Genomic DNA, 23,880 nt, shown 5'->3' on the forward strand with positions numbered 1-23,880 from the left:
AACGCCTCTGGGAAAAAACATGCGTCACGAAGAACAGTCCGGCGACGCCTGTGGTTCATGGCACTCTCCACCTCTGAATTGGTGGCAGATAGCCCATCTGCGTCCTTTGTCGGAGGAACGCCCGGGGCGCACTCCGTGTCCGCCTCCGCTTCCGGACCCGGCCTTGAAGCCTGGCCGGTGGATATAGTCTGGCGGGCTCTCTTCTTCCTAAAAAGAGCATGAGCGTTAGTATGACTTGAGGGCATAAACCCTAGGCGTTAAATTCGCACGCAGTACCATTGCGCCGGAATCTTGATATGGTCCGCACTTCTTTTTGGCCCGCCTAGCTTCAGCGGCCCTTGTTGGCTGCCCACCGCGGGCTCGGCCTTCCGCCTCAAGGATTTCCCCTGCGAAACGAAACACTATTAGTTTACAACATTCAAAATAAGGCATGGATGGATCTCCTTGAAAGTACTGGGACTTCGGTCTCGATTACCTTTGAGGCTGGAAGTAGTCCGGGATAGTCGGTCGTAATGGCCACTAAGGTGTTGTCCTTACTCAATTGATGAAACACCCCATCAATTAACTCCACACATAAGTCCAGGTCCTCCTGGGAATCCAGATCGAGGGACCGTTCGGGGTCCTTGGGTTGCGGAGGAGGGCTGTTTATCTCCTTCATAGTCTGGCGCAGCTCCTGCGTTGACATCACCAGACTAAGTACTCAATTATGGGAATTTCGAAAGCGGGTAGATAAGTGAAAATATTCGCTCACCCAGCTTGGAGGACTATACATAGAGAATACGACCCGTGGGTTGACACGGAGGAATTCCTCTTCTTCTCCCTTGTACAAAGCGGATAAGATCTTCGCTAGAGTGGCAGCCGAATCCGGCCCCTTGCGACCGCACCGGGTGGTGTCGTCCTCCCCATTGAAATCCCACATGGGGTGACCTCTGTACAGAAGCGGCTGCACCCCCCGCGTAATGCATGTGGCCATGACCTCGATCATGGTCAATCCGGAATGAGCCAAGAATCTTATCCGGCTCATCAGGTAAAGGACGTCCCTATCAGTTTCCCTCTGAGGGTTTCATGGGCGCCAGCTCAGGCGTTTCTTCAACGGAGCATTATTAAACTCAGGAAGGCCGATCCGTACAGGGTCCGGCAGGGGGACGTCATCCATATAAAACCATTCCGAAGGCCAGTCCTCGGACACCTTCTTTGGGGTACCGGATAGATATCCGGTCCCGGCGATGCGCCATAGTTTGGCTCCGCCCACTTGATAAATTGACCCCTCCTGAGAGCGGGGCACAAGGCAAAACAACCTCCTCCACAGCGCGAAATGGGCCTCGATGCCCAAAAACAGCTCGCAGAGGGCCAGGAAGCCCGCAACATGCAGAAAGGAGGCAGGCGTGAGGTTGTGTACTTGGAGGCCGTAGAACTCCAGCAGCCCTCGGAGAAACGGATGAATTGGAAATCCGAGTCCTCTTATTAAATAAGGGACTAGGCATACCCTCTCTCCTTGCGAGGGATTGGGGACGCTCTCAGCCTGCTCTCCGCCGCTATAAGTGGCAATCCCGGCTCGAACTGGGACCATATATGCTGGGGGGAGGAGCCCCTTGGACTGAAGCACTACTAGCTTGCTATGCGGGACGGAACACCGCTCCCAATCTCCATGCCGAGGGCTGGAGAGGCGAGAGGAGGAGCTGCTCCGACCGGCCATGGTGGAATGGATCTCTGTCGAAAGCGCTCTGATGGATACTCGCGGAGGGAAGGTGGTGTGAATTGGATCTAAATCCCCGTCTCTTTTATGGACGGCTCATTAACGCGACTAGGGGGGTAAATGAGAAAACCCCCTGGCTTTTCACATTCGTTTGACACGTGGAAGATGGTCATTATTGGGCACAGAAGTCGAGGAGAGCAGCACGCACTCAAAGCCGGACACTATTCGACAGGTACATGGAATTTGGAGGAGAACCCGCCTTGCAATGCCGAAGACAAACTTGCGCGCCGGATTAATCGTCATTGAAGCCTGGTTCGGGGGCTACTGAGGGAGTCCTGGATTAGGGGGTGTCCGGATGGCCGGACTATGACCTTTGGCCGGACTCCCGGACTATGAAGATACAAGATTAAAGACTTCGTCCCATGTCCGGATGGGACTTTCCTTGGCGTGGAAGGCAAGCTTGGCGATACGATATGAAGATCTCCTCCCATTGTAACCGACTCTGTGTAACCCTAGCCCTCTCCGGTGTCTATATAAACCGGAGAGTTTTAGTCCGTAGAACAATAATCATACCATAGGCTAGCTTCTAGGGTTTAGCCTCTCTGATCTCGTGGTAGATCAACTCTTATACTAACCATATCATCAATATTAATCAAGCAGGAGTAGGGTTTTACCTCCACCGAGAGGGCCCGGACCTGGTTAAAACATCGTGTCCCTTGTCTCCTGTTACCATCCGCCTAGACGCACAGTTCGGGACCCCCTACCCGAGATCCGCCGGTTTTGACACCGACACCCTCGATAAATTAATGGTCTTTTGCTACTGTCTGTAAGTACTATATCTGTCATTAAGTCTCTATATATAGCTCGGCTCTTTCATTGCATGTATTTATAATTAATTATCCTCGCTATATTATGCAGATTGAAGATCGTCGAGTGCAAAAAAAGAAATGTATGATATTGGGTTCATTAACACAAATATCATAGATGAATTTCAGGTTAAAAAGAAGGCCGAAGAGGCCGAGGCAACTTGCTACAATCGTTGATCAAAAATCAAAACAAAGATTTAATACACTTTCCTTACAACTTCAAGTGAGTGTTACTGTCGTGTGCATATTCGGTTTCCCTTATTACTCGAGCGAGGTTATAGTAATGTAATTGATGAGTTATGCATGCATGCACAGCTTTCACTATGTTCTTCTGGAGATTAAGCTTGAGCGGGGACTAGTAACCGTCTTAGACTCGAGACGAAAAGATCCCGAAACCTATGCGGACATGACTAAATTGATCAACAAGTAAGTTCAATCGATTATTATCGCACCATATCGGCAACTTTTTGTTCATTTCCTGTATCTCAAGTAATAATTATTATTTTCTTTGTCTTGCAGGGTTTCGAAACAGTTCACCGTAGAAGCTCCGGGACTGCCGAAGGAGCTGCGATATACATACCCGAAAGTAAGTACTACTAGCTAGCTAGTTGCGCGCATCTCCCATTGATTCTATAGCTATACTTTCATCAATGCCATTTATAATGCTTCATTATCAGTTTGATTGACCTCTATTTCTCGTAAAGTGCTTGTGGCAGGAAGAAGGGAATTATTTCTGTGGATACTACATGTGAGAGTTCATCCACAACGCGACTTTAAAAAATAAGCGTGGCTACTCTAAAAGACAATATGAAGTGCGTAGGCAATAATATTCACAATTTCATTTTATTACACCATCATTTCTGTTGAGTTTCATTCATATATGTATTAACCCCCTTCTTCAAATTAGACGTGGCAGATGTGGAATGAACTCCTACCACAAGATCGCATGAAAGCAATTCAAGAGGAATTGGCGGGATTCTTTCTTGACCACGTCATCAATAAAGCCGGAGAATACCATGTGGAAGTTGATTTCAAATGCTAGGGGATTGTAAGAGATCTTACATATTGTATATGTATGTAGCCAGTAGCATCGGATAGATAATACGAAAACTTGTTGTTCGACCAATCTCTCGGAGAAGGAGAGGTCGATCGATCACTTCTCTCGGTATGCATGACGAACTTCTGTACTTAATGGTTTGCTTCGTTTTCTTACTAGCTAGCGTGTCGAGGGCCTCTCTATGTACAGTACGTAACGTCGACCAAGTAGGGACATAAGAGAGGACACTTCTCTCTATTAATTAGCTATCTAACACAATATATGAAACACCTAAATTAACCCCCCAAAACCCCCAACCCCCCCCCCCCCCCTCAAAAAAAATAAAAAACCCAGCCCTGAAATGCTGACGCGTGGATGCCTTTTGGTCCCGATTGATGCCACCAACCGGGACCAAAAGTCCTACTGCCTGGGCTCGGCGCACCGGCCACGTGGAGGCCCATATGTCCTGGTTTATGCAAGAACCGGGACTAAAGGTTTAGGACATTAGTACCGACACTTTAGTCCCGGTTCAAAAACCGGGACAAATGGCCCTCACGAACCGGGACTATAGGTCCTTTTTCTACTAGTGCATGAATCCACCTTAGTTTTCTTCATCAAGTTAGAGAAAACAGGAATTCGTTGAAACGTTCTTAGGTTTTAGCTGTTTGTATATATTTGTACATACTTATATGAATGAAAATATATCGTAGAAAAATTGTTCTAAGGTCTTGGCCTAAAAAAAGCATGCATGGTACGGCACGCCAAGCCAGGAGGTTATGATGATTGCTTCGCTGGGAGTTATTCTTATAATCTTCAAAAAAACAGAAGTTATTCTTAAAATCCCTTTGCTGGGAGCTGCCACCGGTGGCAACTTAGCAGTGCCGTGACAATAGTGGCATACCACTGATGCGTCGCCAGTAGAGTAAACTGGTATGCCACCAGTAGGTTATTTTCTACTAGTGATCAAACTACATGGCAACCGATCTGCTCCATCATCTACCTAAAAACGATAGGCGAAACAACTACCGAAGAAACCAGATGACCCGAGGACAAAGAAGAGACACGGGATAGAGCACGGCGGCCAACGGCATGGACAAGGCACATCCACCCACGTCGACCACCATGCTCCCCCCAAAGTAAGAGAAAAAGAACGGGCACACAAGGCAAATGAAGGTCGACAAACACCGAAACCAGCCAAATTCAACTTGTTGGGGAAGCGGATGTACAAACCCAACACCCAAGTTCAAGTCCCTAGGGACCCAAATTTAGGTTCAGGCTTGTTTCTTAACCAGGACATAAATCATGATACTCGTGATTAATGTAGTGGCCGGGGAAGTGAAAATCCACCCCCCCCCCCCCCACCCCCGATTTTAAGGGTGTGTGAAAGTGGACGAACCAATAGACACATCTGGTGATACCCCTCGCATGCGCTCCCCAGGGCGTACGCAGGTGTCTCAAACCCTAGTGCCTCCAGCCTCCATCCGCTTCTCCCCTGCTGTGTCAAAGGTGTTTGGGCTGGTAGTTTGTGGCGGTGGCTCTTGGGTGCGGCCAGGGCGGTGCCCCTGGAGATGCATGCGTACGGTAGTTGGGGTGGTGTCCCTGGCCATGCGGCGGCGACCATCTCCTCCATGGACAACAACAACGCGGGGGAGCGATCTCCGGCAGCCGTTCCGGATATGGTCGGTGGTGGTGAGCCGTGGATCTGATCCCCGCCCAGATCCGTCACCAGTGTGGTTAGCCGGACGGTGGCGCATAGAGGGCCGGCGAGGGGTTGCTGCAGGGCCTTTGCTGGAGTTTCGGCGGCTATGCACCTCCATGGCACAGCTCCACTCAGATACAGTTAGTTTCGAAATCGATGTGGTGGGACTGGCCGTGAAAACCGAGCCCACTACGGTCGTGGCGGATGATGACGGCGTGTATGTGGCGCTACCTTGTGGAAGGCATCATCCTTGCAGCTCTCGCCCCTTCGCTCGGACTGCTCATGGGGAAACTCTAGATTTGGGTCTACCGGATCGAACGATGACGACGTTATGTGCCGTTCTCCCTCCTGAGGGCATCGTTTTGGAGCAGGGCTGGCTGGGAGGGCAAGGAAGTGGCGTGGCATGACATCTACCGTGTCGACGACGACAGGTCTTGGCGGCACGGAGCAACAGTTTCTCGGCGTTGGATGCATGATGATGAACGTGCGCAGATCGGTTGTGTTGTCTGGCGTCGTGGCGTGTCCACACCTGGCCTGACAAGGTGTTTGCGTTGATCTATCCTGAAGATGGGTTCACAGAAGATGGCGTCAGTGGTTTGTGCTCCCGGCTCGCTATTAGGCGGCCTGGTTGCGGGCACATTGGCGATGGAAGAAAACTGATACTACCTAGGAAACTAACAATAGTTAATTAGTATCTTAAAAAATACAAATGAATATAGGAGATAAATTACAATACATATCCAATTTATTATCTTACTTGACAATTGACATTTTGATAGGGTGGGGGCGACTTCAGGCTTAACCCCTTAATCCTGACTGTGTAATCCACGGATCAACCACCCAAAACCTACAAGCGATTCTACAAAATTCCAATTCTAACAAACCCTAAAATTATATATACTCCGAATTGGAATTTAGGTTATTCACTGTTGAATCTCCTGCTATGAAATGAATTGGCTATAGTGGCTCATACGGATCTCAACTGCAGAAATGATTGACTCCCTCCAATCCGTTTTAAATTTCAATGGAAATGAATAACTCATATTATAACGTACGCGAATTATTTAGGATCAGAGGGAGTACAATTTTCTGGCGAGCGGAGTAGTAGAGCAGACGCGTACGCCGCCGGGTAAGGCAGGCCAATCGGAAAAAAGGAATATAGTTGGAGTGGTCGAGCGGTTCACGCAACGCATATAGTTGAGTAGTTCACACTTGTAGTATAAACCAAGTGGCCTCTTCTGACACAGTTTAGTAGCCCAACTTGCGCCCACATGGAGGTTCTCCCACCCACTTAAACATCTCCTACTTAAGCGAGACCGACCAGACTAGCAAGAAGACCACATCAAAGAGAAACTGCTGTAGTAGCGAAAATGGCGAACCCGGCTTCTCCTCGTCCCCCCATCCGGTCGGTGAACCTCGGAAACTGGCTCGTCACTGAGGGCTGGATTCTGCCCTCCCTCTTCGACGGCCTCCCCAACAAAGATCTCCTGGTAATGAATTCGATCACCTAGCTGTTTCGCTCGTTTGAGTGGAATGCCATCCTCATTATCTTGGTTTATTCCGGTCCATCGATGGAGCAGGATGGCACGCAGCTGCAGTTCAAGTCCGTGACGCAGAACGCGTTCGTGGCTGCCGAGAATGGCGGCGGTGCGGCGCTGGTCGCCAACCGTCCCTCGGCCTCAGGCTGGGAGACCTTCAAGCTCTATCGGATCAACCAGAACACCTTCAACTTCAAGGTGTTTAGCAACCAGTTCGTCACCGTCGCCGGCGTTAATGTCGTGGCCACGGCCTCCACATCAGTTCAGTCGTTCCAGCTGGTCCGCAACGATGCTGACCAGAATAGGATAAGGATCAGAGCACCCAATGGGTCCCTCTTACAGGTAAATTAACTTAATACTCCACCCAGTAGTACTAGTTGACCTCTTCATTCATTGCACCATGGATAAGTGGCAAAGTTGTCTACTCTTTCGTTGACAATGACTGTTACAACTGCGAGTTGCATTGAAGGTTATCTTTCATGAAAAAAAACCTTCCAAGAGTCATCAATGTTACATATATTCACTGCTGGCACGATAGGCAAACAAAGATGGTTCGGTGACGGCCGACTTCCGCGAGAGGGCGACGACATGGGGCGATGACGACCCCTCCGTGTTTGTGGTGACCATCGTCAAGGAGCTGCCCTCCCTCTTCGACAACATACCCAACAAAGACCTCCTGGTAAGAAAATAATTCACCAAGATGTTTCCTTCGTCTGGTTGTCATGTCATGTTCATCAACTCTTGCTTAATTTATGTTGGTCTGGGTCAATGGAGCAGGATGGCACACAACTGCAGTTCAGGTCCGTGACGCAGAACGCGTTCGTGGCCGCCGAGATTGGTGGTGGGGCGACACTTGTCGCCAACCGGGCCTCGGCCTCCAGCTGGGAGACCTTCAAGCTTTGGAGGATCGACAAGAACACGTTCAACTTCAAGGTGTTCAACAACCAGTTCGTGATCGTTGCCGGCGTTAATGTGGTGGCCACAGCCTCCACAGCGGGGCAGTCGGAGACGTTCCAGCTGGTACGCAACGACGCTGACAAGGATAGAATGAGGATCAGAGCACCCAATGGGTCGTTCTTGCAGGTAACTTAACTTAATACTCCACTTAGTACTAGTAGTTGACCTCTTCATTGATGGCAAGACGGATCAATGTCGAAGTTACCTACTCCCTCATTAACAATGACAATTACAACCACAAGTTGCATAGGAGGTTATCTTTCATGAAAGAAAAACCCTACTAAGATTCATCAAAATTACATATCTTCCATTGCTGGCACGGCAGGCAAACAAAGATGGTACGGTGACGGCGGACTTTGGCGAGAGCACGACATGGGGCGATGACGACTCCTCCGTGTTTGTGGTGACCATCATCACCGATGGCTGGATTCTGCGGTCCCTCTTCGGTGGCATCCCAAACAACAACCTCATGGTAATGATTAACCCTACTTGTTTCCCTTGTCTGCTGCGTGCAACGCCACACAAATTTCCTCTTGCCTAATTTATGCGGGTCGATCGATGGAGCAGGATGACACGCAGCTGCAACTCAAGTCCGTGACGCAAAACGCGTTCGTCGCCGCCGAGGATGGCGGCGGGGCGGCACTATTTGCCAGTCGCTCCTCGGCCTCCGGCTGGGAGACCTTTAAGCTCCATCCGATCAACCAAAACAACTTCAACCTCAAGGTGTTTAGCAACCAGTTCGTGACCCTCGCCGGCGTTAATGTCGTGGCCACGGCCTCCACACCGGGTCAATCGGAGACGTTCCAGCTGGTGCGCAACAACGTCGACAAGAATAGGATGAGGATCAGAGCATCCAATGGGTTCCTCTTGCAGGTAAATTAACTTAATACTCCATTCAGTAGTACTAGGTGACCTCTTCATTCATTGCACGACCGAACTGTGGAGAAGTTTCCTACTCTTTCAATGGCTATGACAATTACAACCGCAAGTTGCATTGAAGGTTATCTTCCATGAGAAAAACCTACTAAGAGTCATCAATGTTACACATCTTCATTGCTGACACGACAGGCAAACAAAGATGGCTCGATGACGGCCGACTTCAGCGAGAGCACGACGACATGGGGTGACGACGATCCCTCCGTGTTTGTGGTGACCATCATCAAGGATCTACCCTCCCTCTTCGACGACATCCCCAACAAAGACCTCCTGGTAAGAAAAGAATTCACAAAGATGTTTCTTTCATCTGGTTGTCATTTCAGGTTCGTCAACTCTTGCTTGATTTATGTCGGTCTGGATCGATGAAGCAGGATGGCACGCAGCTGCAACTCAGGTCCGTGACGCAGAACGCGTTCGTGGCCGCCGAGAATGGCGGCAGGGCGGCACTGGTCGCCAACCGGGCCTCAGCCTCCGGCTGGGAGACCTTCAAGTTGTGGCGGATCGACCAGAACACCTTCAACCTCAAAGTGTTCAGCAACCAGTCTGTGACCGTCGTCGGCGTTAATGTGGTGGCCACGGCCTCCATGCCGGGTCCATCAGAGAGGTTTAAGCTGGTGCGAAACAAGAATATGATGAGGATCAAAGCACCTAATGGGTCCTTCGTGCAGGTAACTTAACTTAATTCTCCACTCAGTAGTAGTTGTTGTCCTCATTCTGAGGACATACTAATAATGGCATGAGGGAGCCATGCAGTAGCTAGCAAGCTAAGTGAGTATCTTTTATTCATTGGCTATGACTATTCCAACCACAAGTTGCATACAAAGTTACTTATCTTTTCACGATGTAAGGCCATCTCTAGATGATCACTTATAATCATTTAGTGGAGTAAAAGTTTCGTTTTACTAATTTAAACTCCACCTAGCCTATTCCTCAAAACGTTTAGGTTTGTTAAGTTTTTTCTCCAACACCTCACCCGCTCTTAAATATACTCAGCCACTGTAGAGATGGAGGAAAAATTCAGGGGCTCCGTTCACGTGAACTCCCGTCATGTCGACCTGGCAAGTCGGCAACCTCGGGTGACCTCGCCGTGCACCATGACTTCGCCGGTGACTTCTCCTCTCCAATACTCGCCGCCATCCCCTCTCAAATCCCCATGCCCTGCTCGACTACTACTCTTGCTAGTAGACCCCTGTTCCGCTCTGACCGCGTGTGGAGCTCCACGCCACTACCCCTTCTTGGTGCTAAGCCCGCTATGTAGGGCCTCGTTGGCCGATGGCGTCCCGTCCATCGTAAGGGCGCCATGAGCAGCAACAGGATTCTTGTAGGAGCACCACGATATCTGGGTTCATGGTGTACTGGTATAGTAGTGGAGGAGGAGGTCCTCGGGCGGTCAGGCTTGTGCACAACCATGAACGCCCGCTTCCACCGCGTACTATGAGGTCGAGCAGCACGACGAGCTGCAATGGTGCGCAGAAATCCTCGTGTGGATCCTCCTCTCCTCAGGATGCTCCCGCCGGCAACTCCAACAGCATGCAGTTGCCGAGCTCGGCAGGATCTCTTGCCCCCCCCCCCCCCCCCGCCGCCCCCCCGCCTGCACATAGCGCATGGGCCAGTATCTGATTGTATCATATGAAGGTTTGTTTTCAGTATGTCTTGTACTAGATCCATAGTTTTAAATAGCCCGCTATAACTTTTTGAACGTGTTGTCACCAAAGGAATCCATGTACAATTTTCCGCTATAGCCTCATTTAACTACGATTTAGCCCGCTATAGCCCCATTTTGAGGGTTGCCTCTATTTGCTATTATCCACTATTTAAAAGATTGACGAGATCTCTATTTCAATTATGCCTCGTCTTGTCTCAGAACATTGTGCAGATGCAATTAAATTGCCACTCACATGTCATAGAAGTGTTTGATGAAATGCGTAGTTGAATAAATTGTTTGATCCGCAAAATATACGTGACCGGTTGGAAACCACATTTTTTTTGGAGAAGCAAATATACTCCTCTAAAGTATAAGGACGCATATAAGGTGGCTAAATTTTGAGGGATCGGCTAGACATAACCTAACTAGTACGAGTCATCAATCTGTTCCATTGCTGGCAGCACAGGCAAACAAGGATGGTTCATTGACGGCCAACTTCGGCGAGAGCACGACATGGGGTGACGATGACCCCTCTGTGTTTGCGGTGACCATCGTCAAGGGGCTGCCCTCCCTCTTCGATGGCATCCCCAACAAAGACCTCCTGGTAAGTAATTCACCTAGTAGTTTCCTTCGTCTGGTTGTAATGTCATGTTTATCCCATCTTGCTTAATTTCTTCCGTTTTGGATCGATGGATCAGGATAGCACGCGTGTGCAGTTCAAGTCCATGGCACAGAAGGGGTTTCTGGCTGCCGAGAATGGGGGCGGAGGGGCACTTGTCGCCAATCGGCCCTCGGCCTCCGACTGGGAGACCTTCAAGCTCTGGCGTATCGACGAGAACACCTTCAACTTTAAGGTGTTCAACAACCAATTCGTGACCGTGGCCGGCGTTAATGTGGTGGCCACGGCCTCCATGCCGGGGCAGTCGGAGACGTTCCAGCTGGTGCGCAATGACGCTGACAACAATAAGATGAGGATCAGAGCACCCAATGGGTCCTTCTTACAGGTAAGTTAACTTAATACTCCACTCATTAGTAGTAGTTGATTGCATGATAGATCAGTGGCAAAGTTACCTACTCTTTCATTGACAATGACTATTACAACCACGAGTTGCATCGAAGGTTATCTTTCATGAAAGAAAAAACACCCTACTTAGATTCATCAAATTTACATATCTTCCAATTCTGGCACGGTAGGCAAACAAAGATGGTTCGGTGACGGCCGACTTCGTCAAGAGCACGAAATGGGGCGAGGAAGACCCCTCCGTGTTTGCGGTGACCATCGTCGGGCAGGCGCTGCAAGGGGAGTACCAGATCTGCAATGGCTATGGCAAAGATACGGCTACACAGATCATGAATGTACGTATGCTGAAAGACCTCTTTTATTTTCTCCATAATTTTCCTAGATACAGCGTATAGCTATATATTAGTGGCAGAAAGTTCAAGTGATCTTGATGTAGAATTTTCTTTAACTCACATGATAAGTATCAATCATTCTTGTACTTCAAGTTCGTTGATTCCATATATGGTTGACAGGAACACCGGAGCACATATATCGTGGAACGCGACTTCGCTTTCATGGCGGCAAACGGCCTTAATGCAGTGAGGATCCCAGTCGGGTGGTGGATCGCCAGCGACCCCAACCCTCCAGCACCATTAGTCGGAGGCTCTTTGCAAGCCTTGGACAACGCGTTCACATGGGCAGAGTACGTACATAGATACATATGTAGTCTTCAACAAAATTGAATGTTTTATTGGACTTCTTTTTGGGAAATTACATGTTTTTGTTGAATATGTATGAGCAGGAGGCACAATATTGGCGTGATCATAGACTTACATGCAGCACCTGGGGCGCAGAACCCCTGGGAGCATGGCGGTAGTAGGGATGGCTCGCAGACCTGGGGAGACTCCAACATTGCGGAAACAGTGCAAGTCATTGATTTCCTCGCAGCAAGGTCTCTGTTTAACAATCTGTTATTATTATTTTACTTATGAAAATATGGTTTTTATGTTTTCAGATCAAGCAAAGTAGCCGGGTAATTCGATCTCCTTGCTAACCTTCTTAGCATTTGATGTACATACAGGTATGCCAGGAGATCAGGCCTCCTGGCGGTGGAGTTGATGAATGAGCCAGTTGGCATCCGGTGTGTCCCTAGATAGCCTGAAAAGATACTACCAACAGGGCTACAACGCTGTTAGGAAGCACTCGCCTACGGCCTATGTGATCATGTCCAACCGAATTGCAGGGCATTGGGACGAGCTCGTCGATTTTGCCACACCGTTCAGCAGAACCGTCCTTGACGGGCATCCCTACCTGGTCTTCGAACCCAAGTTAGACAAATCCAATGTGCAGCAGAACATCGATTTCGTCAACAAAGAGATCGCCGGTGATCTCAGCAGCCATGACAAGGCCAGATGGCCCTCTCACTTTTGTTGGTAAGTCTGTGATAGTTAGATCATCGTTTGATCATGCACGGTTCCAGCATGAACTTTAGTGTTTCACGTGAAAAGTAGGTCCAGAATAACTGATGCATGTCTTGTTTTGTACAGGTGAATGGGTGGCTGAGTGGAAGGTAAAGGGTGCTTCGAAGGAAGACTTCCAACGGTGTGCAAATGCTCAGATGGCTGTGTATCGGAAAGCCACATTTGGATGGGCTTACTGGTCGTACAAGCATGTTAGCAACCACTGGAGTATGGAGTGGATGATCAACAACGGATACATCTCCTTAAAAAATGCTTGAGGTAACTAAATTTGCAACTATGAACGGAAGAGCTGCCAACTATTGGAGAAAAAAAATGTATGAGAGGGAACTGATGAGCACTTGGCACCTCAAGATATTATTAATGTAATATGGTTATGTTGTTTAATGATTTAAGTAGTACTCCCTCCATCCTGAAATACTTGTCATCAAAATGACTAAAAGGGGATGTATCTAGATGTATTTTAGTGTTCTAGATGCATCCCTTTTTGTCCATTTTAATGACAAGTATTTTCCGACGGAGGGAGTATTTGTGACTTTATTCACCACATGAGCCAATAATTTGTTTCACGCCAATAATCTATCTCGTGCTTGTGTACTTGACTATCAATTCTATTATACTTGTTACACATCTATTTCTTTCCTATACTTTGCTCTATGGGCATATCTAGCCGATCCCTCAAAATTTGGAGGAGCTTAACATCAATTGCACTCCTTATAATTTAGAGGAGTATATTTTTTCATTGAAATTTCATTCAAACAAGTTCCTAAACAACTACAAACTTGATTCAAACTAGATCATACTACCTAAAACTAGTTCAAACTAGACCTAATACTTTAAAGTACAACCTATTCAACTACTCCTCCATTGCTAAATATAAGATGTTTTAGCATTTCTCTATTTTCCCAGATTCATATGCATCTAGACATATTTAATTTAGTGTATAGATTCACTAATTTCACTCTGTATGTAGTCAATAGTGAAAAAGCTAAAAACGACTTATATTTTGGAATGGAGGGAGTACTCACTATCGGTGCACTAGGCCCTCGCCCCTTACAATCAACTCCGGCGTAGAAATCGGAGTCCTCACTGTGGTTGCGGTCGGTGAGGTCGATGAATGGTGGCCCGGTAGACGGCTCCACACCAGAGGGCCCATCATCACCGGACGGCCCCACACGAAATCGCCCATAGCGTCACTCCTCCTTGATGTGCGGCTCCTGCGTCTCATCTTCACGTGCGGCAGTGCTCCTCGACACGCCGCCTGGTACGCCTATAACGCGACGCCCTCGTCCTCGACTCGATGCGGGAACTTCCGACAGAGCGACTACATGTAGTCCTCTTCGGCGCACTCCCTCTTGAGACGCAAACGTGCCTCGCGGTCCTCCCGAATTTGGCGTGTGGTGGCCACCTGGGGATCGACGGCCCCAAATCCGGCGCGTCGGGCAGCCGTCGTGGAAGTTGAGGTGTGCATCCGCGCTATGGAAGCGCCTCGACTCGCGGTCATAGGCGTAGGCCACCTGCTTCGCCATCTGATAAGAGTCGAGATACGTCTATACTTCCTCCAAATCTTCTCGTGGGTGTGCCGGTCGGTTATCTCGGTGACCCAGGTTCCGCACCACCGTTGGCACATGCCGACACACTTCCTCTGCGATGGCACCGGCCTTGGGATGTCGGGCTCGTCGCGGGTGAAGACTCCGCCAAGGGAGGAGGAGGGGCGGGAGGAGTATCCGTTGTGCAGCGTGAGGCATGTATATGCGCTTTGGATTGGCGGAGGGGACCGACGGAAGGAGTTTCCAGCCATGGTGGTGGTGGCGGATGGAGATTGGAGTATGTAGTGGCGGTGTATTTGGTGGAGAAGGACATGAGACGCGCGGTGGAGAAGAAGAGGGAAGTATCTTGAGGAAGGGGGCTATCCATGAAAGTCTTGAAAAAAAACTTATACTATAAAAACTTATACCATAAAGACAAGTGGGAGGGTCTTTTTGCATTTTGTGTTTCCTGTTCCGTCTACTCACTGTTAGCACCACAATGGTCCTCCCACTTGCTGTAGCACATGCGTACCACAACTTGGAAGATGCCGTGGTTGACTAGTCAATGGCCAGGTTGTCACTCTAGTCGACTTGACATTGCAGCCAATGTACTGGGTTGTTTTGGATTATCAGCTTGGGATTATCGATACCTGACTCAGACTCAGAGTGTGGGGTCATCCCAACAGGAAGCATATGCATGTGCTTCTCAACTCCACCTCGTTCACGGACCGTGACGTGGTCCTCCTACTAGCGGGGACCAAAATTTTGATTGCGGCTAGTCATATCTCCATCGACGCTAACAAATGTTGAAACCACATACTAGTAGAAAACATGACATTAGTCCCGGTTAGAAAGGGCCCAACCGGGATTGAAGTATATAGAGACTAAAGGGTTCAAGCTTTTAGTCCCGGTTGGCTACGAACCGGGATTAAACCCTGGCCACGTGGTTGGCAGCGCGCGCCAGGGCATAGGGACTAAAGGTTTAGGGGTTTAGTGTTTATTGTTTATTTTTTATTTTCATTTTGTGTTTTTCATTTAATACTTTTTCAATTCAAAAGTATTTTACGCTACTATACACTGTACACGTTATGCATATATAATAAAATTTATCGTAGAACCGATTATATATCATAAAATTTCTCGTACAAGCAATCATCATATATCATATAATTTCTCGCACAATTTGCAGATCATTTGCAGAACGGGTAATGGTATTCTCTGTCGGGAGATATGACCTGCTGAAGCAAAAATCCCGCAATTTCCTCTGGAATTGTTCGTATGCGGTCCGTTGGTAGGAGTTGATCCCGCATCTGCGTCATCTATATATAAAGAAGGAGATCAATATGAATATGCATGTTAGTTGTGTGTATATGTCTTAGATCATGAAAAAAAATATGAATGGTGTTTACGTACCCAAAGATCTCTTGCACTCTTGCTGCTTTCGGTGATAAAGCGAATGTTCCCGCAAACGTAATATGCACATAGATTAGTCCCCTGTGCCTGCCCCATGCACTTTACAAGAATAGAATTCAGTAAGATAATAATGAAGCATGACAATGGAATTGAAACTAGAATTAAAGAGATGCACGGACGTAGCTAGTACTACTTAATTACCTTGGGATTTCACCATCTCAACTCTGGTTTCCATTCACCGGTGACCTCTTTGATGAAACGTTTCCAAACCCTGCCCGGCAAACAAAATGAATAAAGGAGTTATTACTTACTTGATATCAGGAAATGAACTAATAAAGAAGCCGGCATAGTGCATAAATGATTGAAATTGTCTTTCGAGCAATGAATGCTATGTAATCTTCAGGGTCTTTACTTAGCGAGTCCAGTGCTTCAACAGTTCCATCGTGAACTCTAATGATTAGAAGGATCCAGTGGTAGCTATGCACACGATTTGTATAAGCGGGCATGCATAACTCATCAACTACACTTAACATCGAGTATATATATATAAGCAAAAAATAGAATTTGTAGTACAAGACAGTAACACTCACTGGAAGTTCCAAGGTAAAAGTATTTCTGGTTTGTACTTTAGGGCCTTCAAAAACCTTAGAAGCATTTTCCCAGTGTCTTTAGGGTTCCTTCTCAACACTTCTTCATTAACGGTATTTGGGTCAATGAACCCAATGCCATAGACTCCAGCTCTTTTCAATTCAAAAATCTTCATTCTGCATAATACCACACAAAAGAATATAGTGAGTATAATAACAGGCAATGAACAAGCTGAGCTAGAGACTTAAATTATAGAAAGAAATCACTTACAGACAATAGCAACTGACGGTAGATTTGTCGAGTGCTTTTTGATTGAATAACTGAAAAATTCTTCATTTTCAATCCACAAATCTTTTTCATGGATGTAATGCTCTTTCTCGACTTTCACCATGAGGCTCTCTCGCCCGTCCTTTACTTCTCTCTGGAATAGTGTACACAACACTCTATTTTCAGTATCATGAGCCAATACAGATTTATAGTCGGTAAATGTTACCAGGATACTTTTGATTTCCTCCAATATTCCAGATGATTCCAACTTTTCAAGGTATACAAAATAGTCCCATGGCTCTAGTGCACGTGCTCCAAAGAATGAGTTGCAACATATTAACTTCATAACTATAATAGGGGATTTATGGTTCCATTTGTCCTTGCTGTCCACGGGCACAACTGAAGTGCACTCAGCCTCTGAATGTTGTTTCTGTGTATTCTAGCTTCAGTATCAGATTGGTCAGTGAAGACAAATATTTGTCCACAAAATGGAAGATCTCTTGCTTGCCATCTTTAGTTTCCAACACACTGATTTTTGGTGCCTCGGGTAAATCTATTAGCATTGGGCATTTCTGAACTGATAGTTTTTCAAGCTGTGGAAAAAAATTGTTCACCTTCGGCAGCAGCATCCCATCTCTGAAAGCTCTCCAAGCGTTTCATTTTGAGCACCTTTAAGGCAGGAAAGGCTGATCGTAGCAATCTATAACCACCTCCACTACATGGTTCTTGAAGCAATGGTGCTCCAGGTAAATTTATCAGCTTCATGCATTTCTGAATTGATAGTTTCTCAAGCTGAGGAAACAATATATGTTCTCCTTTACTCTCTTCGACTGCATCCCATCTTTGAAAGCTCTCCAAGTTTTTCATTTTGAGCACCTTTAAGGCAGGAAACGCTGAGCGTGCCAATGTATAGCCACCTTCACCACAAGTTCCTTGCAGCAATGGTGCTTCAGGTTACCAACTTTCACAATTACTAATAAACAACTTCTCAAGCACAGGAAATATTGTCTGTTCTTGCCTCTCATTTACTTCTCACCATCCCTCAAAACCCAACAGATGTTCTAGCATACGCACCTTCAATTTTAGAAAAGTGAAGATTGTACCAAATCTGAAAAAAAATTGCAATCTTTCACAATGAAAAAGATGGATCTCGACCATGTTTTGCAACATACCCATGCGCTCTCCTCCATAGGAATCTATTATGAGAACCTGCAGCATATCACGAGGATCGAAATTGTCGAGCACCTTGCTCTCGCAAATAGAAGTCCATCTTAATGTCAATTCTCTAAGATCCTTCTTATTTCCAAGATTTGAAACTTTTGCCTCTGCTTCTGTAACATTCTCTACCTGACATAGCTCTAGCTGACCACCAAGGTTCAAATCATGCAGCTCTCCAACATCACTGCAATAAGGGCCAGTAACTGCTGCTACAAAACATGTGAGCGTCTGCAGCTTTGTGAGTTTTCCAAGTTCTGGAAGCATACTCTTCAACTCTGGACATCCTTGAGTGTAGAGGTGACGGATGGAAACCATATACTTCATTTGCCTTGGAAGTCGATCAAGACAAGAGCAGTAGGAAAGGTCCAACGTTTGTAGGTTATATAGAATACTTATATCTTCTGGAAGTGCTTTGATATTACTGTACGAGAGATCAAGGTACCTCAGGTGAGGCAGATACTTGGTTTCAGTGGAAATGATTTTGTTCTTATCCAAAGCTTCAAGGCACGCAAAGAGCTGTATTTTGATAGGTGCTGCAATGGGCGTTGCACATAACTGTCGCATATCAGGGTTTGGATAGCTGGGGATCCTTTCTCCATAGAAACATTTAAAATACTTTTTGTTTCTTCACATGACAAAAATGAATGCCGAGCAGTATCTGGAAGCAACTCGATTTGACTTGGTTTCATAGTTGCAACAACACATTCCTTTTCCATAAGAGACATCGCAATATCATGCATAAGATCATGGATTTTACATGTATTTTTGGAATAATAATCCCAGTCTTTTTTACTTTTCTCTATATCCATGAAGAATGACCTTGAGGCAAGCTCATCGAAAATAAGTTGTCCAATGGTTCAAGACTATCTTCCTTGTGTTCTGAGATAAAGTCGTTTGCGATTCGTAGTTGGATCAGCTTCGCCACATTAATCTTGTAATCCTTCGGAAATATAGCAGAAAAAGCAAAGCACTGCTTCATGTGCGATGGCAAGTTGTTGTAGCTAAGCTTGAGTATTGGCAAGATTCCAGTTTCATCAGTGCAAATGCTGCTAATGCTATAGCCTTCCATTCTTTCACGCTGGTCTTAGTACGAAATATAGAGCCTAGTGCACTTGCAGCTAAAGGAGAGCCACTACATCTGTTCACAATCTGATCAACCATCTTGACTAGCTCAGGAGGCTTTTTTTCTCGGAACTGAATGCTGCAGCCTCAATAATTTCCCTTAAGAATCTATCCTCCAAACCACTGAGAAGGTGGGTATCTGCACCCATAATGTCAGCAAATCCTTTATCACGAGTTGTCGTTAGCACCGCACTACCCATGCCACCATGCTTAAGATGATCCTTCAGCCTTTCCCACTTATGGACCTCTCTATTCCAGACATCATCCAATACAAGGAGATACCTCTGCCCGCTGACCAATTTCTGAAGTCTCTCTAGTGGTGGTTTGTCTGTATCATCATTTTTCTTGGGAGATGCTTCAACTATACTCTTGGCCAGGGAGTTCACACCAAAGGTATCAGAGACACATACCCACAACAACAACTGGAAATGCTTCTGAATTCCAGGTTCATTATATATGAGTTGTGCTAATGTGGTCTTACCAATGCCCCCCATCCCAACGATGGCAACCACTGCGAGATCTGCATTATTAGCTTGACGAAGTAGTGTACCAACAATTTCCGCCTTATCTTTGTCTTTAGATTTGCTGGCAATTTCTTGCGGGTCGGTGATAACATAATCGGTCTGCCTCCACTCCTTGGACACCGGCGGCTGCGGTTGATACTTGAACCCAAAGACATGCATCTCTGCTATGAGGACCTCAATGGCTTGTAGAATCAGGCAAAGCTTGCGACCCATTTTGTAACGGGATGCAACATGGTTGTGAGCAGGGGAGAGTTTTATCACATCGAAGCCAAGCTCTTTGTAGTGGCCCTTTTTCTTTGCTTCACGGAGGAATGCTTCGTACTTGAATTCATCGAACACTTCATTCGCCTCATAGGCCACCGTCTTGAGCTCCTGGAGCCAGGATTTAGCACCTTTTCTGTGTGCCGTGGCCTGCTCCTCGGCATCGGCGATGATGTCAAGGATGGCCGGAAGCTTGCGTTTGAGAGTCTTTTGCTGCTCCTCCATTCCCTCCATCACATTGTACTGGTCCAGGAGGTTGCTGGATGCCTTGTCCAACAGCTTGGACACCAATGGCTCGATCGCCATGGTGACCACCAACTCCGCCATTACAACGCTCGGAAGAAACTCCACCAAGACAAGTGCACTGCAGAAATCGATGAAGAAGAGAATGGTCTGAGCAAGGCATGTGTATTGCATCTATTCTTCAACGAATAATCACAAGAAAAATCCAATCTTGCAACCATAGTTACCTGATTCGTTGGAACAACCTTGGAACAGGGCACCTTCACGGCTCGTCCTCACCGGCACGTGGACGCCGAGTAGCTCCGGCGCTGTAGCGGCAGCAGCAGAAGCCCCAGAGCCTGACCAGCGCAGGGGACGACAGGGGCAGCAGCAGCCCCGGAGTCTGGGCGGCTCCGGCGAAGACGGCGGTAGCTCCAGGGAAGTCTTGGCAGCGCGGATGCGTGGGAGTTGTGAGAAATTCGGGAGATCTGGAAGCAGCAAAGCTTATGAATGGGTGGGAATATGATTCTATAGTGCTGTCACTGTGGGTGTGGGGAACTAATTCGATTTTTTCTTTCGGAAAAGACGATTGCTTTTTTTGAGCAGTGGAAAAGATGATTGCTTGTTTTTTTAGTTGAAAAAAAAGACGATTGTTATGGGGAACAAGAAGCGACGTGGTGCGGGGAAAAAAGATCCATGGATATGAGTCCACTCACTCATGTGTGGGCCCCCAAGTGAACCTTTTATTTTAATGACAATAGACATTTCGATATTTCTAGATTGGGTTGCATGCAACGTTAGGGGATTAGTATCGTCGAGCGAACATTTATTAATAAAAGAGGATGCTGCTGGACGGATGGGGTCATGGGATTTCTTCACTCACATGTGGGCCTCCATGCGAATGGCCAAACATTTTCGTATTTTTCTAATCGGCACTTTCTCCTTCTAGGTTTGTTACGCAGCTAACGAAAACCAGAAATCCCATATTATTGTTGCAGTACTGTCTATCACCCTCTGTAGTTTTGGACATTTGGGTGAATTAGCTGGTGCATGACTGCATGTAATCCTATAATTATTGGACGCGACGACGAGATGTCAGCGGAGTAATATCATCAAGCGAGCATCTACTTTTTTTTTTTGAGAATTGGCGAGCATCTACTAAGTGTCGCCGTCCGATGGCCAGGCAAAAAATTTTAGGGCCCCAAAATGCCATCCAGGCCGCGCAAACCATTAACGCAACGAGATTTGATTCTAGCAAAAAAAACAAAGTAACGAGGGGGAGCAACTAATTAACGAGCGCTTCTTCGGGAGCCTCGCAACGATCAGCGCCACTTGGCGCGCTCTCAGCCATTCGCCACGTGTCGCGCTCTGGGCGCTCCCTCCGGATTTTGTCTTTTTTATATTTCCGCACGTGTTTTTAGCTTTTTAAACGGTTTTTTGGAGTTTTTTGACATTTTGGTTTTCCACCGCTCTTCCCTAGCTTTTCGACCAAAAAATATATATATTTGCGCAAAAAAACACATTTTTTCGCGAGAGGCACGGTTCTGCTTTCGTGAGAGGCACGGCCGTGCCTCTTGGAAACGGAAAAAAACGTATTTTCTATTTTTTTTCCTTTCGTGAGAGGCACGGTTTTGCTTCCACGAGAGGCACGGTTGTGCTTTCGCGAGAGGCACGGGCGTTTCTCTTTCGGAAAGGGAAAAAACGCATTTTCTGTTTTTTTTTCATTTCGTGAGAAGCACGGTTTTGCTTCCGCAAGAGGCACGGTTGTGCTTTCGCTTTCGGAAAGAAAAAAAAACATGTTTTCTGTTTTTTTCTTTAGCGAGAGGCACAATTTTGCTTCCGCGAGAGGCATGGCCGTGCTTTCGCGAGAGGCACGGGCATGCCTCTTTCGAAAAGGGAAAAAACGCATTTTTAGTTTTTTTTTCCTTTGCGAGAGGCACGGTTTTGCTTCCGCGAGAGGCACGGTTGTGCTTTCGTGAGAGGCACGAGCGTGCCTCTTTCGGAAAGAAAAAAAACACGTTTTCTGTTTTTTTGTGAGAGACACGGTTTTGCTTCCGCGGGAGGCACGGGCGTGCTTTCACGAGAGGCACGCGCTGCCCCTTTTGAAAAGGAAAAAAAAGCGTTTTCTGTTTTTTTTCTTCCGCGAGAGGCATGGTTGTGATTTCGTCAGAGGCACGGGCGTGCCTCTATCGGAAAGGGAAAAAACCCGTGTTCCCGGTTCGTTTTTTTCATCGGTTTTTTCCGTCTGTTTTTTCGTAAAAAAAAAGAGTTCGCCAAAACCTATCAACATGGGATCTAGTTTTGAAGATCTTGACGTGAGGAATCCAACGGTGAAAGCGGTTGGAGATTTGGACGCACTGTTTAAGAGATAAAAGGTTTTGAATAAACGGATCTACGAAAAAAGGAAAAACTCCCAGGTTGCGACAAGTGGCGCGATGTGCGCCACTTGTCGCAACCTGGGGAAGTTGGAGTGATCTCCGCAAGGAGTACTCCTTAATTAGTGATTTCGGTAACGAGGTTTGCAATTTTAGATCCGTGAGTGCGCCAGTACTATACCTTGCCTACAACGCTCTTGAAGTGGGCCGACCCAGTTACAGGAAAGGTTGCAGCGGTTTCTTTCTGTTTTGTTTTTCGGGAACCAGGTTTAATAAGTTTTTGAACATTTAATTTTCCTGGTTTTATTTTTTAATTGCTTTTTTTTGTGTTTTTCACTTATTTTTAGCTTTTCTGTTTTATTTTTTCTCTACCTTTCATTTTCTGCTTATTTTTTTCTTCCACTTTTTATTTTTCGTCTTTGTTTGTCTCTTTTTCTTTTTTCGTTTCTATTAAAACATGATTATCGTGTTTTAAAAATGGTTTGCCATGTACTAAAAATGTGCATGGTGTATTACAAATGGTTATCATGTATTTGAAAAAATATTCATCGTGTATTAAAAAATGCTCATTGCATATTAAAAAAATGCTTGCGGCCTATATAAAAAAGTTTACAGTTCATTAAAATGTTCATCACGTATTTTAAAAGAATGTTCATCGTGTATTGAAAAATGTTCATGGTTTTTCATGATTTAAAAAACAAATTTGTATTAAAAAATATATACCTTGTTACCAAAAAAGTTCATCATTTATTTTAAAAAATATCTGTATAGTTTATTGAAAAGTTTATAGTGTATTAACAAATGTTCATCTTGTATGAAAAAATTATTACTGTGTATTCAAAATGTTTATGGTGTATTAAGTATGTTCCTTGTATATTAAAAATTTTGTTAAAATTTATTAGTTTTTTTATATTGTATTGAAAACGTTCGTTGGGTATTCAAAAAATGTTCATCGTGTATTAAAAAACTATCCATCATTGCAAAAAATTTATCATATACATCAAAAGTGTTTGCCTTATTTTTGAAAATGCTCATCATGATATTTAATAAATGTTCAATGCATATTTATAAAATGTTTATCATGTATTAGAAAATGTTCATCATGTATTGAAATAATTTCCATTGTGTATTTTAAAAATGTTCATCATACTTTTTAGAATGTTCATTGTATGTTTAAAAAATGTTCATCGTGTTTTTCGAAAAATGAATTTTGTGTTTTAAAAATATTTGAACTTTTTTGAAAAACAAAAGGTGAAAATAGGGGAAAATAAAAAAATAAAAATAAACATTAAAAAGAAATGCGTGCAATAAAAAATAAATAAAACAAAATTGAGAAAAAAATCAGCAAATCTTCTACGAAGCTAGTCAGAGGCTAGCGACCAACATCAACGCTAACTGGGCCAGCAGTTCGCAGCAAGCGACATATAGACATTCCCCAGTGAGTGTGACACGCGTGTGTCTCGTGAACATAAAAATGTATAGGCCCCTAAAACAATCGCTATATCTCACA

General features: G+C 45.8%; 1 long non-coding RNA gene and 2 pseudogenes across 2 annotated transcripts; 1 reads left to right on the top strand and 2 right to left on the bottom strand.

Moving 5' to 3' along the window:
• Window positions 1-20,471, bottom strand: part of LOC123076145 (putative disease resistance protein RGA3) — a 48,338-nt pseudogene extending 27,867 nt beyond the window's left edge.
• LOC123104637 (uncharacterized) lies at window positions 6,552-13,498 on the top strand (annotated as a pseudogene). Its single transcript, XR_006450465.1, has 15 exons — window positions 6,552-6,787; window positions 6,878-7,177; window positions 7,374-7,514; window positions 7,613-7,918; window positions 8,118-8,264; window positions 8,360-8,665; window positions 8,861-9,001; window positions 9,100-9,396; window positions 10,840-10,977; window positions 11,072-11,377; window positions 11,568-11,729; window positions 11,907-12,076; window positions 12,176-12,325; window positions 12,455-12,806; window positions 12,921-13,498. The product of XR_006450465.1 is annotated as an uncharacterized protein (transcript).
• On the bottom strand, window positions 15,476-15,844 carry LOC123104646 (uncharacterized). Its single transcript, XR_006450470.1, has 2 exons — window positions 15,794-15,844; window positions 15,476-15,699 (listed from the first exon to the last, which is right to left on the bottom strand). It is a non-coding gene; the product is annotated as an uncharacterized lncRNA (long non-coding RNA).
• Window positions 20,472-23,880: the final 3,409 nt, after the last annotated feature.

Source organism: Triticum aestivum, chromosome 1B (assembly GCF_018294505.1).
Source record: "Triticum aestivum cultivar Chinese Spring chromosome 1B, IWGSC CS RefSeq v2.1, whole genome shotgun sequence".
Taxonomy (NCBI): domain Eukaryota; kingdom Viridiplantae; phylum Streptophyta; class Magnoliopsida; order Poales; family Poaceae; genus Triticum; species Triticum aestivum.